General features: G+C 43.1%; 1 long non-coding RNA gene across 1 annotated transcript; it reads left to right on the top strand.

The window, feature by feature from the left end:
• Positions 1-2,781: 2,781 nt before the first annotated feature.
• On the top strand, positions 2,782-3,199 carry LOC141125111 (uncharacterized). Its single transcript, XR_012241369.1, has 2 exons — positions 2,782-2,854; positions 2,987-3,199. It is a non-coding gene; the product is annotated as an uncharacterized lncRNA (long non-coding RNA).
• The last annotated feature ends 3,388 nt before the right edge of the window (positions 3,200-6,587 follow it).

The raw sequence follows: 6,587 nt of genomic DNA on the forward strand, positions 1-6,587 counted from the left end.
GCCGTCGTCTCGTGAGGGAGCGGAGCTCTAGGCTATCGCGGCCATTTTGCGAGCCCCGCGCATGCGCACTGTATCGCTTCCCATTTAATGTCTGTTTCTGTACTGCAGGTGGGTAGGCAGTTTTGCTACTGACTATGAGCTGTGAACTACCTCACCAGGATTTCAGATCTGGGCCTTCATGATTCCTTTACCCCACCAAACCATCAATACTTGAAACTATCTTGCCACATCAATAACTAATGAGGTTGGAAGCCTGATCCCCAGTTAGGCGACCAAAAAAGTGGGGGCATGTTTGGACTATTACGGTACAGTAATCGTTGGTAACAATTTAAGGCATAAAACAGTAGTAGTAAAATTGAAAGTTAATTTATTGATGCAGGGGACAAATCAAAATTCATACAATAAAACTACATACAAGTATGTCAACAATGAGATCATTAGTATACAGTACAGCACGACATCTCAGATATCATATTCCTCGACTAGTTTCGCGGACAAACCGCTTCATCAGGAGGGAATCTGGAGATAGGCTCAGACTGTTTAGTCAGAATCAACTAACAGATAAGAAGACATATAATGAGATTGACCAAAGGACAAGAACAATGCAAATAAGGTTTATGTTACAGCATCAAGATTAACAAAAGGTAATATGCAATACATGGGGAAAAGGGGAACGAATCTGCTTACCCATGTCCCAACCGAGCCCAGGCGCACAACCCCACCACCAAGGGGTAATCTCCCACGGCGACCTGAGGGAGCTAAAGAATGACGGGGATGGTAAAGATGATGTATGTCATAATAAGGTAAACTAAATTGCCACACACGGGACAGGTGAAACATATAGTGACAATGATGAAGATGGTGATAAGAATATGGGGAAGGTGAAAGGTGAGGATGTGGAAAGTGAGAAAATAAAAAGCAGTGTGCAAGGAGTGAAAAGGAATGCATCTAGTGAAAGCCAAGGATGGGAACAATTGTAAAATAAATGGTGTAGTGTGGTGTAAGATAGGAAGATTGAAATAAAGGAAAGGAGATGGAAAGGAAGGGGGATGGGTGAGGGACATGGGGGAAGGGGAGAAGGAGGAAGGAAGGGAAAAAGGGGGGGGGGGAGGAGGTGAGGAAAAGGGGGGGGGGGAGGGATGGTGGGAACGGGATAGGAAAGGGGAATAGGAAAGAGGAGGGGAGGGAGGGGGAAAAAAAAAGGGGGGGGAAGGAAAAAACGGGAAGGGGGGGAAAGGGGAGGGGAAGGGGGGAAGGGAGGGACAAGGAGGGAAGGGATGTGACTGTGTGAATTGTGCGGTGAAATGGGCATAAGGATACCTGATGCTGGTAAAAACATAAAAAAGTTCCCGGGGAAGGCGTTGTGCCAGGAATTGAAGCCGCGACAAGGTAACTGGAGGGGGGGATTTGTTACTAGAGACTGCAAGTGACGGGCGACCACATAGCCGGACAAGTCCACCCCAGTTTACAACATCTAAAGGAGAAACATGGTATGTAATATAGCCAATGTTGGTGCCCTGGATGCGGGACTTACATATAGGATACATTGGGTAATACCCTCAAACTTACCATTGGTTGGCTAGCATACACAGACCCGGGGACCAAAAACGAGACCGTCAAACAGACAGGTAAGGCCCGTCATTTATAGCTCCCAACCCTGCGACGCTGCGCCGCACGCCAGCGAGACGCCGGCGCATTACGTCACAGGGTCAGAGGTCCCACACGGCGCGCGCGCGCACGCAAGCGCAACCACCCTACGGCCAAAGGAACACGTCCCCGCCCGGATAGGTGCAAGAGGAGGGGGCGGTCCCGCTGACGAGACCGACCCCTCCACCAGGGACCTCACCAGGCCGCCGCAGGAGAAGCCAGGGGGAGGGGCCCGCGCCAGCGCCCCAGCCGGGAACAGGAGAAGGGGAAGCAGAGGGTCCCAGTACAGCGGAAAGATGAAACGAATGGAAGGTGTATAACGGACATAAACAATAGGATAAATAAAGCATATACTTAGCATAGAAAACCTAAAAAGGTGAATTAGGGATTAAAATACCCTAAAGAACCGGTGCAATCACCCCCCCGAGACATAAACCCATGGACCTAACTGCATAAACGTTAAGAAGGGCCCCCCCCCTCCAGTTACCTTGTCGCGGCTTCAATTCCTGGCACAACGCCTTCCCCGGGAACTTTTTTATGTTTTTACCAGCATCAGGTATCCTTATGCCCATTTCACCGCACAATTCATACAGTCACATCCCTTCCCTCCTTGTCCCTCCCTTCCCCCCTTCCCCTCCCCTTTCCCCCCCTTCACGTTTTTTCCTTCCCCCCCTTCACGTTTTTTCCTCCCCCCCCCTTTTTTTTTTTCCCCTCCCTCCCCTCCTCTTTCCTATTCCCCTTTCCTATCCCGTTCCCACCATCCCCCCCCCCCTTTTCCTCACCTTTCCCCCCCCCCTTTTTCCCTTCCTTCCTCCTTCTCCCCTTCCCCCATGTCCCTCACCCATCCCCCTTCCTTTCCATCTCCTTTCCTTTATTTCAATCTTCCTATCTTACACCACACTACACCATTTATTTTACAATTGTTCCCATCCTTGGCTTTCACTAGATGCATTCCTTTTCACTCCTTGCACACTGCTTTTTATTTTCTCACTTTCCACATCCTCACCTTTCACCTTCCCCATATTCTTATCACCATCTTCATCATTGTCACTATATGTTTCACCTGTCCCGTGTGTGGCAATTTAGTTTACCTTATTATGACATACATCATCTTTACCATCCCCGTCATTCTTTAGCTCCCCCAGGTCGCCGTGGGAGATTACCCCTTGGTGGTGGGGTTGTGCGCCTGGGCTCGGTTGGGACATGGGTAAGCAGATTCGTTCCCCTTTTCCCCATGTATTGCATATTACCTTTGTTAATCTTGATGCTGTAACATAAACCTTATTTGCATTGTTCTTGTCCTTTGGTCAATCTCATTATATGTCTTCTTATCTGTTAGGCTCAGACTGTTTAGTCAGAATCAACTATCTCCAGATTCCCTCCTGATGAAGCGGTTTGTCCGCGAAACTAGTCGAGGAATATGATATCTGAGATGTCGTGCTGTACTGTATACTAATGATCCCATTGTTGACATACTTGTACTTGTATGTAGTTTTATTGTATGAATTTTGATTTGTCCCCTGCATCAATAAATTAACTTTCAATTTTACTACTACTGTTTTATGCCTTAAATTGTTACCAACGATTACTGTACCGTAATAGTCCAAACATGCCCCCACTTTTTTGGTCGCCTAACTGGGGATCAGGCTTCCAACCTCATTAGTTATTAATTTCTGGATGATGGTACATGTTTATTTTTGTCATTGTAATTTTTACCTATAGAGGCCACTCGCTTAGTCGTATCTTGCCACATCCACAGTAACACCTACTTTTTTGTGCATTCTGCTTTCTTTAATTCAAGTGTATACAGAATTTATTGTTTGCATTCAAATTAATGAGATGCAAAGCCAAATGTGGTTCAGGGTGACCATATAAATGAATAAATAAGCATGTCCATTAAAAGCCACAATCATTTTAATGACAAATGGAAGCTATGGCAATTTGAACTCATTCACTAGTGCTGGTGGTTTGTTACCTTGATGAGTAAGTGTGGGCGCTATGCATGTAATTGTAATTCCTTAAGCACAAGTATCCTTACAGCATATGAGTGCATAATAAAATAGCAGAAAATTTGGCCTAATGTGTGCTCTTTATCACATCATGTTAAGGGTAACTGATTTATTTAGTTTTAGGTTCTAGGTTTTAGGTTGACTCTGAAACCAGCAAGAACAAACCAACAGCATTCATTTTATTAAGCCTAAAATATGTGCAATATGTACAGTATATGTGTTATTAACAGCATGGATAATGTAACTGCACTGATGACAATGAGCGCAAATTCCAAGATAATTACTGTTACTTATCACAGTCAAAATGGCTCTTTCTGCCATCTGCTTTGCAGTTTTCATGGCAGGGATATTAACTTTTCATTGTATGAAATTCATTGCAAGGAGCTTTATTAATGGATACACTTGGCTTGCAGCTTTCTGTTAGGATGACAGCATCCAATATAAATGCATTATCCTCTGACACATGCAGCACAGCTCCCCACAATCACTGGAATCCAAAATACACAAATAAATCTAAATAACGATCGTCAAAATACCACAACCCGCCTCAATAAACATTGATTATTTTTATTTGGCATGAATATGACACCGATTATACCGCATGCTCACATGTCCAATTTTATGTGCCGCAATCAAATTGAAATATGATGTGCCATGTATACAATGAGATAGGATGAACGTAAAGAATAATACCAAATAAAATTGAAAGTTCAGTTTTCTCTATTATCTCCCTATTACCCAAATCATGTAATTTACATAGTAGGAACCTAAAGTCGCCTCTACATATTTTTTTTCCACAATTTATAGAACACTAACAAAAACCACATAGACCATCCATGGTATGCTTTATTCTAATGTCTCTACTATGGTTACACGGTTAAACATAAAATTTTCAATCAACCTTCTGCACACTACTATATACTCTTACATACTTTATTTCTGGCTAGCTGTATCACAGTGATCTTGCCATTCTCTACTTTACTTTTTACTTTAATTCAGAGTACTTACTTGCTCATACAGTGAGGGAAAAAAGTATTTGATCCCCTGCTGATTTTATACGTTTGCCAACTGACGATGAAATGATCAGTCTATAATTTTAATGGTAGGTTTGATTTAACAGTGAGAGACAGAAAAACAACAAAAATATCCAGAAAAACGTATTTCAAAAATGTTATAAATTGATTTGCATTTTAATGAGTGAAATAAGTATTTGATCCCTTTGCAAAACATGACTTACTGTAGTACTTGGTGGCAAAACCCTTGTTGGCAAGCACAAAGGTCAGATATTTCTTCCAGTTGGCCACCAGGTTTGCACACATCTCAAGGGGGATTTTGTCCCACTCCTCTTTGCAGATCCTCTCCAAGTCATTAAGGTTTCGAGGCTGATGTTTGGTTACTCGAACCTTCAGCTTCCTCCACATATTTTCTATGGGATTAAGGTCTGGAGACTGGCTAAGCCACTTCAGGACCTTAATGTGCTTCTTCCTGAGACACTTATTTGTTGCCTTGGCCATGTGTTTTGGGTTATTGTCATGCTGGAATACCCATCCACGACCCTTTTTCAATGCCCTGGCTGAGGGAAGGAGGTTCTCACCCAAGATTTTATGGTACATGGCCCCGTCCATTGTCCCTTTGATGCGGCGAAGTTGTCCTGTCTCCTTGGCAGAAAAACACCCCCAAAGCATAATGTTTCCACCTCCATGTTTGACAGTGGGAATGGTGTTCTTGTGGTCATAGGCAGCATGCCTCCTCCTCCTCCAAACACAGTGGATTGATCTGATGCCAAAGAGTTTGATTTTGGTCTCATCTGACCACAATACACCCAGTTCTTCTCTGAATCATTCAGGTGTCCATTAGGATGCTTCAGACGGGTCTGTACATGTGCTTTTTTGAGCAGGGGGACCTTGCGGGCGCTGCAGGATTTCAGTCCTTCACGGCGTAATGTGTTACCAATTTTTTTCTTGGTGACTATGGTCCCAGCTGCCTAGGACAGTACAGCCGGCCCCCCTTTTGAACTGATGGGGCCCGGGCCCAGTACAGGAGCGCTGGCTGTGATGCCTTATCAGCAGCCCTAATCGCACCAACTGTTGTCACCCTCTCACCAAGCTGCTTGGCGATGGTCGTGTAGCCCATTCCAGGCTTGTGTAGGTCTGCAATCTTGTCCTTGACATCCTTGGACAGCTCTTTGGTCTTAGCCACGTTGGAGAGATTGGAATCTGATTGATTGATTATGGACAGGTGTCTTTTATACAGGTAACAAACTGAGATTAGGAGCACTCCCTTTAAGAGAATGGTCCTAATCTCAGCTCATTACCTGTATAGAAGACACCTGGGACCCAGAAATCTTGCTGATTGATAGGGGATGAAATACTTATTTCACTCATTAAATGCAAATCGATTTATAACTTTTTTGAAATGCGTTTTTCTGGATATTTTTGTTGTTATTCTTTCTCTCACTGTTACAATAAACCTGCCATTAAAATTATAGACAAATCATTTGTCAATAGGCAAACATACAAAATCAGCAGTGGATCAAATACTTTTTTCCCTCACTGTAGCATACATTGAATGTATATACAGTATAGTGGCAGCATAAAGTATATTGATACTGCTGTAAACCAGTCACGTAACTGAAAACTGGGATGAGTGTACCAAGTGGGACTTTAAATGTACCAGAAAGAAGAAATCAAATATATAAATAAAAGTACATTTTATGGCTTATTTAAAAACCATATTATCATTAAAACACATCAGATTAGATTTAAAATGAATATAACCATCTAGCACTTCAAAATTGGCACCGATTTTGCAGGAGATGCATATATCATTATTATTATACAGGATTTATATAGAACCAACAGTTTGCGCAACACTTTACAACATAAAGGGAGACAATACAGCAACAATATAATTCAATACAAGAGGGTTACG

The sequence above is a fragment of the Aquarana catesbeiana genome, linkage group LG01 (genome assembly GCF_042186555.1).
Source record: "Aquarana catesbeiana isolate 2022-GZ linkage group LG01, ASM4218655v1, whole genome shotgun sequence".
Lineage (NCBI taxonomy): Eukaryota > Metazoa > Chordata > Amphibia > Anura > Ranidae > Aquarana > Aquarana catesbeiana.